Genomic DNA, 13,764 nt, shown 5'->3' on the forward strand with positions numbered 1-13,764 from the left:
TGATAACCTTTGTATGTGTCCAGAAAACTTATCCTCTCAAGCCCTGATGTGGCATCTACCAATTGATCAATCTTGGGCAATGGGAAATTGTCCTTGCGGTAAGCCTTGTTCAGGCTTGTGAAATCCACACAGACCCTCCACTTCCCATTCTTCTTTTTCACCACCTCTGTATTAGACAACCAAGTGGGATAATTCACTTCTCTGATGGCCTGTGCCTCTAGTAACTTGCTCTTTGGACGACTGGCTTTGCTGACCTGTCCACCGTAAGTTTGTGACAAATCACCACGGGGCTGATCCTCGGCATCTCATAAGGTGTCTAGGAAAACACCTCTATGTTCTCTCTCAAGAAAGCCTCTAGCTCTCTTTCTTCTTCCTCGGCTAAGCCAGAGCTGAGAATGAAGAATAGTTTATCATCTCTTTCCTGTACCAAAATCTTTTTCAGTAGTTCTTCACTTTACTCGGCAAGTTCTTTGCCGACATCATCCAAGACCTCATGGTCTTCGCTTTCAATCTCTACACTCTCTACACTCTCTGCTCCCTTTACATTACAAGTGTACTTCATTGCCGCCATAGAGAAAATTTTCACTTGTACTTGGTCCCCTCCTTACTTCTTCAATCCCTTGATCCGTTGGGAATCGCAACAATTGGTGTAGCATGGAGGGAACAACGCTCATTGCATGCAACCAAGGTCGTCCCAGAATGATGTTGTATGGGGAGGAAGTATCTATCACAGTAAACTTCATTTTTACCTTCTTACTTCCTGCCTGCACTTCTAAATTTGTGGCACCGAGAGGCCATGTCAGTGTCCCATTGAATCAGACCATACGGTTGTCAGATTGCTCTAACTCATCTGGGTGAAGGCCAAGCTCCATGTAACATCTGACATACATAATGTCACAAGAGCTACCATGATCAATTTGTATGCGTCTTACCTGCCAATCTCCAATCTTCAGAGTTACCAACAGGGTATCATTGTGCGGATCCTGCACCATATCCAAGTCGGTCTCAGTGAAAGAAATCATCGGTTCCTGATATATATTTCTTCTGGGTTTCTTTTGTTAGACCTAATATACATGTTGCATGTGCCTTACTCTCTGGGTCAAACCTCAAACTTAATTCTTATTTACCTTCAAGTGAATCACATTGATTACCCGAAGTCCCTCTGCCGGTTGTGGTGGTGGTAGTTGTGGAGGGGGTGTTGTTTGCGCCTGGGGCAACCTCACATGCTCTTCGCTTGTCTTCGCCTCATCCATTACGTCTCTCAGGTGACCCTGTCTGACCAGATCCTCCAAGTGTGACTTCAAAGCCTGGGATCCCTAAGTCAGGTGTCTATCCTCATTATGGTAGGCACAATGCTTTCCAGTGCTCCTATCCATGAACTCGCCAGGGATCTTCTCCGGTACTCTGTAGTACGGCTGGTTCCTGATCCTCTCCAAGGCTTTATAGATCATGATCCTGAATATCATGCTGACTACCTGCATAGCCCTCGCTCCTATTTCCTACCTATCAACATTGGCATTCCCTCGGCCTCACTTCAACGAGCCGTTTCTCTTTTCTTGTTTTGGTGTCCTTGCTCCTTGTGTGTCTTCCTCTACTATGGGATACTTTTTAATCTATGCCATGAGCTCCTCCATGCTCTTTAATAAGGTTTTTGTAGGTGATTTTTGAAGCGAGAATTTATTATCTAGGCCGTTCTTGAAAGACACGACCGCTAGCTCCTGGTTACAAGCCGAAATTCTATTGTACACCTCATAGTATCTCTTGGCGTAAGCCCTGAGGCCTTCGCTATCGCTAATTTTCAAAGCCAGTAAGGAGTCTTCCCTCAATGGTTGTGACTTGTTCGTAACAAACCTGGACACAAACATTTCAGCTAGGCCTTCCCAATTCTTCATAGTTCCTTTCAACAACTTATAGAACCAATCCGATGCTATATCCCCAAAGGATGATGGGAATACTTTGCACAGCAACTGCTCATTCCTGCTCCACAAAGTCATTGAAATTAAATACAACCCAACATGAAAGTTTGGATTGGACTTACCGTCGTAGATCTAAAACCTCGGCATGTTGAATCTCTTTGTAGCCTCAAATGTATCCAACTTCCCTGAGAATGGCGTCCTCGGCCAGACATTGGGCGTGATCTCGCCGTTGAGTCCCTTTTTCTGGAGGTAATCACTCAAATCCTTCTTCATTCTATCGGGAGCTCGGCTATCACTAGACTTCAGTCTCTTCGGCATGCTGCTCTAGGTGAAATTGTGCATCTTCTTTGACTTCCCTTCATTCACTACATCAAAATAGAGACCTTGCCCTTGGATCTGCCGAGATCCATGACCAAAGGTCCTTTTGGTCCGCGGTGTCCTTTGTGACTCGCCTCATACTAACTCGGTACGCCTGACATCCTTTGATGGCCGATGTGAGTTTCCTTGTCCCTTGTCATGCTATGGGATAACTAAGACTGTCTTCTATCCTCCCTTTAGGGCACCAGTCTTAGTTGCTGCTGTCGGTGTCTCTTGTAGCGGGAATGATGGCTACATCACGTTGTTCTGCATCATGAAATTGACCATAGTCTGCAGGTCTATCAACTTGTTTGACATTTCTTTCATCTCCTCATCCCTTCTCAGGCATCTATCCTTCCATACCTGGAGGCCACTTTCATTGCAGTATTCATCTCAGCCTCCTTTCTTCGAGCTATTGCACCTCTTGCCGGCATCATTCCCCCTAGGATTTGGTTCTTGTACTCCCTCATTATGATTTTCTTCTCTGACTTTAGGATCCACATGTTCCTCCTCCTCACTGTGGATGTCGTCCCTAATTCTTTATTCTTGTTTGTTGTTGGCTGTCCATTCTCCTTAAGTTCCCACAAACAGCGCCAAATTGTGGGTGTTGATTTCCAACCACACAACCAGAAGGGTAACTCATCTGGAGAGCACTAACGAAATAGAATGAGCCAACTACATACCAACAAGAAAATGAGAATTCCGCGGTGGTTTGTCCACCTGAGGACACTCCAACGATCAAGTCAGTAAACTTTAACACTCACAGATACCAAATAGTACTTAAAACCACAAGAAAGAACTCACCTTAGACCCATGATGGTGCCTCACTTTTATAACCCATAGTTACCTGATCACCTAGAAGCCTCGCTTCATTGGACTCAGGCTCAATGCTCATCCTAGACTCTCGGCAAGATAGGGATAACTCTTTATCAGCTTTATCATTATCCAAACTAAGATCCTCCCTTGTTTTAGGACTCTCATGCCTTATCCGAATACCCCAGCATTCCGGTATTACTGTAGAACATCTCGGCAATACCGTGATCAATTTGACGACATGACTCATCCATGTGGCACCCTAGCCAACATCTCAGGGCTATCTTGGCCACGTGGCGTCATTCGCAAAAAACTTCCCCACACTATAATTGTTAAAGTTTGTAAAATTTACTATGAATTTGTAATTATTTTTATAAGCACCCCTGATTTGTTATTTCCCTTTAAATTATTCATTTTGTAATACCTTTTCATGTGTATCTTTTGCACAAAAAATTAGATCAACTTGATGATCATAATTTATTCAATTTATCTAGTTTCGCACCCAAAAAATAAATAAAATCAATGATCTATTTTTAAAATACTCTTCTGATTTATTTTTATTCTTAAACCAATGTAATAAATTGAATAGACTACGGTTATCCACTTGATTATTATTATTATTATTATTATTATTATTATTATTATTATTATTATTGTGAATAATATACACGAAGGACCGTACAAATTGAACGGTGTGAATGATCGAAATGAGACTCGTGGTGACTCCTATAAGCCCTCACAAATGTAAGCCTATTTTAAGAATAATGATATATAAATAATATATATATATATACAAAACAAATTTATACAAAATGACATGAAAAATTTGTACCCATTTCTTTTGTATCAAAATGTCTATCGAAGTAACAATTTTTTGAAAACATTACTATCGTATTACTATCGTATTATTATAATAGATTTTTATATATAATTTTTTGTTTATAAATTAATATATATATTGGTAAATGACTGATATGGTAGTCAATATGAGATAGATAGACAAAAGTTTAAGTCACATTGAATATCTCCCTCCAGGATCTAAACTGGAAGGTATTGTTTGGATTCAACTGATTCATCACAGATCTAGTTTTGATAATTTGAATTGTGAATTTTATAAGATTCTTCATATATATATATATATATATATTATTCAAGAAAATAAAATAAAATAGGTCAATACGATATTTATAACCTATTCAATTATCGCGTTTGTGACCCAAAAATTGATGGTTTATTTAGAAAGCGCGAGTGATAAGAAATGTGAAACTTCACATGACAGTGCGAGGGGAGATGCAGGATTTAAGGTCTCCTAGACCAAAGTGAGTGCACAAGACAGTGCGAGTGATACTGAAATACAATGTGCACAAGACAGTGCGAGTGAGATAAGATGCACAGGAAAGTGCGATAAAATGCATGTTCTATGCAAGTGAGGAAGAATGCATTTTCTATGCAAGAGATATGAGCATTTTATATGCAAGTATGGAAGGGTGCATTTTCTATGCAATATGGAAAGCATATTCTATGCAATATTGAAAGCATATTCAATGCATGAGACAGACATATTTTATGCAACATTGAAAGCATATGCTATGCATGATTGGAAGCAAAGCGTATTCTATGCGGAATCGAAAGCAAGCATATTCTATGCATGAATCAAAACGATGCGCGGCATGCATGCAACAGAGGTGTATATGAAAGTGCACATTCTATGCAATAGAGGAGCATCAAACATGTACTATGCTGCCTCCGATTTACCATTCGGAGGACTTGGCAACATGCTCAGCTCAAAGGGGACACCCTATCCACATGGATGAGAGATAACATCTGCATGTGAAAACCATAGGTGCTGCTTGGACTGCCATTCCGACTTGAAGAAGGCTTAAGTTTGGGGTCGAGATATACTCATACTCTAGTGAAACGGCGAGGCCTGAGAAGGTGCACCTGGAATGCAGTCTCGGAATTGCCGAAGTCGAAACATGCTAAAATGCTCTAAATTTTCCCTCTTTTCTTTTGCTTTGCAGCCCGGAACCTATATAGCTTCAGATAGGTCCTTGTTATACTGTTCTCTAATGACCTGGGTTGGACCCTTGCGGTTTATGAAAGAAAGAATCTTGTTTTGCACAAATGTGGAGAATGCCATAGCACTCTGAGCACAAAGCGATTTATTTTAAAATTGAAATGAGAAAAGGGTTCTCAACCGGGTATTGAGCCTACAACTGACCACAGCCAAAACGACTCAACAACGGAAAACAAAGGTAGAACAACCTAAACACAACTCAACAAAGGAAAAATAAGGTAAAACAACCTAAACACATCTATTGACACTCAAACGACTCAAAACAAGAATCGAGACAAACAAAACACACAGACACAACACTCAACCGTGTTACAAAGGCAAGAGACCTCTCGATGCACGAGGAGCCAGTTTCTCCGGGTATTGTTTCCTACCCTTTCTCACTTGTGATTCTCACATCACTCGGCCCTCAAACTCTGTTTTTCTGAAAAAGCCCTTGTCCTCACTTTTTCTCTCAGCGCACATCTCTCTATTCTTCAATCTCTCATTTTTTATCCCTCCCCTGGGTGGTTGATGGATAAGTAGGAAGTTATGGGCTCTTGCCCCTGGTATTCTACCATATTCTTGTTCTTGTTCACAACAGTGAATTTCTCCCACAGAGGGGTTGCGCCACAACTGGGTGTGTAGCAAATCTACAGCTGACATCGGTTGACGATGCACTGCTGGGGAGTTTGGAGGTGATTAGATCTATCCAGATGAGGGAGTAGAATATCTTGATCCATTGCAGTTCGTGCTTCTCACTTGGCTCGATACCTCGCTGTTTAGAGGATGTGAGAGCTTTCTGCCCTTTTCTGTTAGCTTCCGCTGTGCCCTTCATGGCGAATAGGGTGCCCTTTCTTGCAAGTATGGTGGCAAATGGGGAAACAGACAGGGAGCCTGAGTCAACTGTGCCCCTAGTTCATCATTTTGACCATTTTGTTTTTGGCTTTCTACTAAAACAATTTTGACGAACATGAGAGTTAGATTAACTTGCTTGTACGATTTTCCGATTTAAAATCATGCAAGTCAGGCTATGAGCACTGAAAAATTTTCCTTTTTGGGTCCAAGAAATGGTCTAGTTTTGGAAAAATGGAGTAATTTTCTAGAAAATTAGTCAACCTCATTAAAAATTCTCAAAACTGTTTTTACAAATGGCCACTGCTCAACGAGCACGAAACTTACTCTTGAGATGCACAACCTCAGATCCAGTCACTGTATGGCAATGGAAAATTGCCCCTTGTTTGACTGCAGCACATTGTATGGCAACAGAAAGTTGCCCATTGTTTGAATAGTGCCGCAGCACTGGACGGTAATGAAAAATTGCCCCTAGTCTGAATTGCGCCGCAGCACATGGCAATCAGTACTCACAGTGACAATTACAACCAAATTCTCAGATACAGAGAAGACAAAGATGACCAGAACCATCACATGGACACAGTCGAATTTGAACTGTTTTACTGCTGAACGTCAAAAAGAAGTTGCCTACGTATCCCAAAGATGGGAATCAAGCCTTACGTAGTTCGGGGGTTAAGGTACACTTGAGTATTAACCTCTCATTTTGCGCTCTAACTTTTGCCAAGGTCGCCCTTTCTGGGTTTTCAACCTTGCGAGCTTTGTTCTTCTCTTCTTTTCAATTCTTTTCATTTCTCTTCTTTTTCTTTTTCATCTTTTCTTTTCATTTTCTTCATTTTTCTTCTTTTATTTATTTATTTTTTTTATTCTTTGCTTTTTTCGTTTTTTTTTTGTTCTTTTCTTTTCTTTTTTTTTTAATTCTTTTTTCTTGCTCTAACTTTTGCCGGGGTCGCCCTTCTGGGTTTTCGGCCCAGCGAGCCTCTCAAGGGTAAAAGTGTAGCTTTATCCATGTCAAATGGTTTTGAGATCTTGAAGTCATCTGAATCTAGGAGAATGGTTGTTGTTCGCTAATGATGTAGAAGCCCATCCAATGGACGGTGAATTTGCCCCTAGTGTTGTGGATAGGAACTCAGTTGTCCTTCAGCAATGTCTTCTTCTTTCCTCCCTTTTGGGGTTTGGCATTCTTGCCGATCTTCATTGATTTGTGAAATGATCCATCTTCGGCTCTTCGAGCACAATCTGGCATCTTTTGCCCCTAGTTCGAGGGGTGCTTCTGATCTAGCTTTGCAAGCTTCTTTTGACGACATCTGATCTTCTAGATCTGACTTCCCTGCCCCTAGTTCAAGGGCTGCTTTTGATCCGGCCACACAGGCCTTACATGGTGGTTAACCGTTGAACATTCTGAATCTAAGTTCAAGGTTTGAAAGCAAGGGGTCAAGTCTCGAGGCTGAGAGCGATCCTAGGCTGCACAATCTCAAGATAGATTCCACACAGGTCTTCGCAAGACTGCGCGAAACAGTTTTTGAAATTTTTTAAGAAAACGACAAATCGCTCACGCTGAAGACAGTGCAGAACCAATCTGCATCAAGCCAGGATCCTTCTCAGTACTCACGTTAACAAACATGATCTCATTAAGGGATTAGCATGCCTCTCTTTCTCTCACTTGATCAAATTTTTGCAAATCTCGCGGAATTCCTTCCTCTTTGTTTTCAACACATTGTTCGAAAAGTTTTGAAAAACTTAGGTCCATACAATGACTTAAAGGCACAAAAGAGTAGGTGAAATGCACTGTCGTTTCATTCAAACTTCTGGCACAACTGGCGCAAGGAAGAAGAAAACACAAGAGTGTGAAAATCACTGTTGTTTCATTCAGATCTTCTCGTGTAACTGGCTCCAAGTCAGAAACAGACTTAGAAGAGTGTAAAAGACAAACACAAAACAAGAGAGTGACGTCCGAGGTAACACCCCCAGAATCACCCGACCTCTGTGCAACAGGACTGACTCGATACAACAGGACAGACCCGACTGACATAGTAGAAAACGACTGACTATATACAAGACAACAAAACTGACTGGATACCCGAGTCAAAAAGTACAAAAACTAGCATTCGCAAATGCTCAAAATAGTGCGTGCCATACGCCACATTTGAAGTGAACTGAGCACTGCCCGCAGGTGGTTCAACCCCTCTGATCACATCACATTATCTTCGAGATTCACAGATCCCGTGACAATAGACTTTGTTTAGCTTGGTGGGAGGACGACCCCGTTGTCAAACAAGTCTTGTACTTCATGGCGAAGACGGAAGCAATTGTTGGTGCTGTGACCTGTCTGTTGATGGTACGCACAGTACAAGGTAATATCATGACCTGGTGGAAGATAAGCAGGGAGGGGCCGAGGCTCGAGGGGTTTAAGATGCCCCTTTTCAGCAAGGATTTGAAGTGCCTTGGACAAAGGCATGCAGAGGGTATGGAAGACCCTACGACCTCGGGGTAGATACTTCGAGGTTTGTGGATTTTTGCCGAACGCACTGGCAAAAGGGTCGGCAGGTGCTAACTTGGTTTTCTGATCTTTTCCGGGTGTAGGGTTAGGGTTGAAAAGAACAGTTTTGGCACGATGGTCTTTCCCCCGATTTTCCCCTTGGCTTGAACTGCCCTTTGTCTGAGTGGGGAAAGTGTCATTCATAGTTTTTGCAACAATAGCGAGCACCAGCTGGTTGTTCAGTCCTCCGGCTTTCAAAGCCTCAACAGCCCACGAGAGTTGCTCGTAGGGATCGGTGTCCACCTTCACCTTGTTCTTACCACTCACCTCAGCTTGGTAGAAGGTTTGGGTTGCAATATCAGAGCGGAGCCCCGTTGTTGTCGACATGCCACTGCCAGAACTTGGGATGGCTTCAGGTTGACTGAGTTCAATTACAATTCGCCCCAATAGCGGGGGCTCTTCTGGCATGAAGTTTTCGGCATACAATGTAATCGGTGGCGGGGCCGACATTCCGTAGGCTAGATCAGCGACAGATCTCTGAAGATCACCAATCATTCCTATTAGCTCAAAAGCGATGGGCTCGCGGGTTTGAAATAGTTGGGGTTGCCAGATCGGATGTGCAGCAGGTGACCAGGGCGGGTGTGGCATGTCAACATCGGTTTCACCCTGCACAGTGATTCCCTGGTTCAATGCTGCTGCCATGACCACAATCTCTTCTGAATTCTGTGTCATCACGAGTCTGCTGAACTGAACAGAGGTGATGTGACTAGTGACTAACGGATCAAATGGACTGGTGAGCCTTGGCTGGCCTTTTTTTACCTTGCCTCAGCGAAGGAAAATACTGGCTGCTCTAAATTGAATCTCTGAACCTTGAAAGAGAAAACAGGCAGCATCTCAGCCCAATTTCACCATAATAGACATAAGCATAGCAGAATAACTGTATTCGACCACTGATCACTGTTCTCCAAATTACTGTCCCAAAACTGAATCTGATACCCACAAATATAACTGATTCTCAAAAATACTGATGCCTGCAGGCCTGATACCCAGACTTGCAAACTGATACATGCATTCCAGTAAAGAAACACTCTAAAAGCACATAGCAAGCAAATGAGAGCCAAAACACCCCTATGTTGGGGTAGGGTTTCCATGTCCTATTTTGTCAGGAGCTAGGGTTTCACTACGCACACAGCGGCTTCAAACAACCTATAATCGTGTAAGCAACCTGTCCTAGTTTGGAATAGTCACTATGGATTCCGAATGTGCAGTAGGTCGAATGGTGAAAAGGGAGTCCCGGTAAAATCGGGGTTTGTGTTCCCATCGTGGCAGAGCCTGTAACCAGTCAGCCATATGGCACGCTTCTCAAAGCGAGGCTCCGGCAAACTGTTCAGGAATAGCGGATGGAAAACACGGTGTCCTAGGCGCACCAATGCACATAAGTGCAAACAAAACAAGATATCATGAGTTCGAGTCAAGGTCTCTAACTCCCCAACAGAGTCACCAGAAACTGTAGACGTCCCCGAACGTCTTGGGAGGGAATCCCGTTTTGTTCATTGGGGCTTACTACAGTTCAAGACTCAATGTCATGGTCCTGTATCTATTCTCGCGGAGTGCAATGCAAGACCGATGAATCATCAAAAAGTCCAAATCCGGCAAATCGTTTTCAAAAACTAATTTTTAGAAAGAAGTGCCAAACATGGACTGCTTTTCCAGATACAGAGTCGGCACCTAAATATTTTATTTTGGGAGAATTTAGGAAACCCTGACTCGTGCCTAAGGCCACGTTTCCCTCATCACCAAAGTTGCCTCGGCTCGGGAACATGGGTACGATTGGGGAAGGTCACCTCGTGAGCACCCCCGCTCACCCGATCAAAGATCGGCCTCTACTAAGCATGATATCTTGTTTTTGAAAACACATGTGCTCTCATTTCGGTTATTAACCTAGAATTACTATGTGATGCGCACAGCATACAAGTATAGACTAGATTGCCTGAGTTGGAACAAAGCATCGCATATCCGTTTGTTTTGAAAATGGATTGAAGTTTGCTACTCGCAAGTAGGTTAAAACACGGGTTACGACAAATTATTCCAATTCCAGCAACCCAACCTTCACCCACAGGCATTCGGGCAATTATATCACATAAGCACATAGCCTCATGGTAAGCATGCTATCATGGTAGTCACTTACACGCATGCAAAGATGCTAAAGCATAGACACTTACCGAGTACTCCGAGCCAAAGAAAGAAGCTAATTAGAAAACATGCATGAATCCTAACTATGCTGAGATGCCTAATGCAACACATGCAAGAATGCAACTAAGATAGGCTCGGCTATTCTAAGATGGCATATGAAATACGACAGGTAACATGTATTCAACTTGGAATAGAAATGCGATGCAGTTAGTATGATGCGCCGAGCCCGGTGCATGCAAAACAAATGAATGGATGCAAACATACGAGCATAAGGATGCTAATTGAAACGTGCCCTAAAACTAACCATCATAAGCTGGTAAATGAATGGGAGAAAGACGTGGGGTTGGAAGACATACATCACACACACGCACACTTATTACAACATTGCCCTCTCTCGGAGGGTCCGAATGAATAGTACAGAACAAACTAGCTAATCTAAGTTAATTAAACTAATTATTACACAACATTAATTAATTAACAAATTAACTAAGTATGCAAGGAAACTAGTATGAAAATTAACCAAAATGGACTGCCTCAGCTCTGTTCCGAATGATAGGGATGCATGCATGCTCAAGTCTCCTTGTCGGGAAATCCATCGCGATATCCCGATTTGCCTCTATTTGCAACTGGTCCCAGAACACTGTACAAAGCTCTAGAAGGCTGAAACTCCACCATGGGAACCTGTAGGGATACTGCCGACCAGTTTTTGCTGCTGGTTTCTGGTTTGTTGCAACAGAGAGCAAGAAAGGGGCATGGCAAAGTATTTTCAACATATGTGTGCACGACCACTCTCCCCGTCATTGCATAAGCTCTAGGGAGGGTAGTCCTCGATCCTCGGGCCATCAATCATGCATCTCGACGCATGATGGCCAGGGAGTCGAAGTGCACGACTCAATGTGAAATGAATGCTCATGTAAACACCTAAAGCCAGCAACACTATCATGGGTAGTCAAGAGTGTCGGCGACCCGGGAATCGAGGCACGTTTCGTCACTTTGAGTACGAAACATCCCTCGTTTCCCGTGTTTGGACTAACTCCCATCCCGAACACAATGCAACAAATAATATGTCATGGCATATACAAATGCAACAACTAGCATGCAATCCTAAACGAAATGTAACTAAGACATGCAAACATGCAAGGAATGACATGCAAAGGTGCAACTAGCATGCGCAATGCTATGAATTACGAATGGCATACTCAATACACATGACGCTATACAGCATACACAACGCACATATGACGATGGACATACACAAAGGCATAATCAAGGCATACACAATGCGACGATCAAGCATGCGACAACATGGACATGGCATCCACAATGCAAGATGGACTTAAACTAAAATGAATGGGCCTCAGCCACACTCAAATTAGTGACCAAACATGATGAAATTAGGCAACGAAAAAACATGCAAACATGCACAAATGCAAGGGACCAAACCTAAGGCACCAAATGCAACTCTACCAAAGCATGGCAAGGGATGAAATATGGCATACAATCACACATTTTCCAGCTCTAAAATGACATGCAAGATGGTCCCGAATCATGCAAACAACTCACCCGATGCATGTTGGATGGCACAATTACCGAAACTAGTGAAGTGCATTACACTAGAGGTGTGCAAAGCGATGCCCAAATGACCAAACCAGCCCCAAACAAACCCTGGGCAGGTCCAAGACAGTTGGAAAATGGACTAAAATGTTGGCTCGAAAGGCGTGGAAATGAAGCTCATGCAATGGTCCAAAAACGAGGCATACAAGCACGACTCCCAAACGCATTTAAAGAGTGGAAAACATGGGAAGATGGCATACATGTAAGCTCTGAAATACCGTGCACAATGGCCCCAAAACATGAAAGCGCCTCAATATAAGCATGCAATAGGCTTCAAAACTCAAGGCTAGGCAAGGGTATTACACTACAACCATGCATAGCAAGCATCATTCGACCATGAGGCATAAAAATAGAGCTAAGTAAGTCCAAAACATGCACAAAATCAGTTTAAGGCATGGCCAAAAAGTGTTAGAATCAATGACCAAAATAGCATGGAATACAAGCTAGTGAAGAGGGTTTACACTACAAGTATATAAAGCATTCAAGAGGTCACTAAACCAGCAAAAGTCAGAGGTATGACATGCCAAATAAAGCCCAAAAAACCACTGAAACATGGTCTATGAATGCGATAATGACAGGCTCCTTTGATAAAGAGGGTTGTTCTACACATGCAAGATAGACACCCAAAATGGAAAAATGGGCTCTAGAAAGAGCCTATGCAGGTCCTAAAACACACCAAAAATGGCCTGAAACATGGCTTGGAAGCATGTAAACAAGGGCTCCTTTGTTAGGCCAAATATGCTAGGAAACAAAACAAGGGGAGAGAGGGTCACCCCTCTCTCATTTTGGCACTCAAAACAGCATGCTAGCCACTACAAATCCACCGAATTTCAGTGACTAGAAGGCCAAACAAAGGTCAATGCTAAGGCCCTAATGCATGGCTCAAAATAAGGCAAAATGAAGCATGCAAGGAAGTAGATGACCCCCAACAGAAAAGTGGTCTTAAACAAACATGTTAAGGACCTCAAAATAAGACTTTTTTTCAGTTTATAACAAAGCCCAAATATGCTTGCAAGTATGGCTAAAAGATGAAGCAAAATAAAGACCGAAAGAGGGAATAGAGTGTTACCCTTGAAGCTCAAGCACTCCAGTAGCTTCTGGACCAAAACAGCAACCCTTTAGCGTCTGAAAACAAGCTCCAAGGTGCTTAGGTTGATAGTGGAGGTGTTGTGCTAGGGGATGGTATGAAAGGGGTCAAGAACTTCAACCTTTCAAGGCCTAAAGGGAGAGATATAGAGGGATATGTATGTATAAGCCTTAGCCAACCCTTGAACCCTTGCAAAGGAAGAGGAGCCCTTCCTTTATAGAGCCAAGGGTCCAAAGCTTCTCCTAGAAGCTTAAAACCAAGAGTGAAGATCCTCCATACACGTGTATGGAGGATCCAGTCTGTGCCCTCCAGCTGGCACAGCTGGAATCAACTCAGTGAGACAGAAAAGAAGAAAGTTGGCCGACCAGTTCAAGTGGTCGGCCGACCAGGGTCAAAAGGG

The sequence above is a fragment of the Camellia sinensis genome, chromosome 4, assembly GCF_055761805.1.
Source record: "Camellia sinensis isolate YWXY chromosome 4, ASM5576180v1, whole genome shotgun sequence".
In the NCBI taxonomy this organism is placed as follows: domain Eukaryota; kingdom Viridiplantae; phylum Streptophyta; class Magnoliopsida; order Ericales; family Theaceae; genus Camellia; species Camellia sinensis.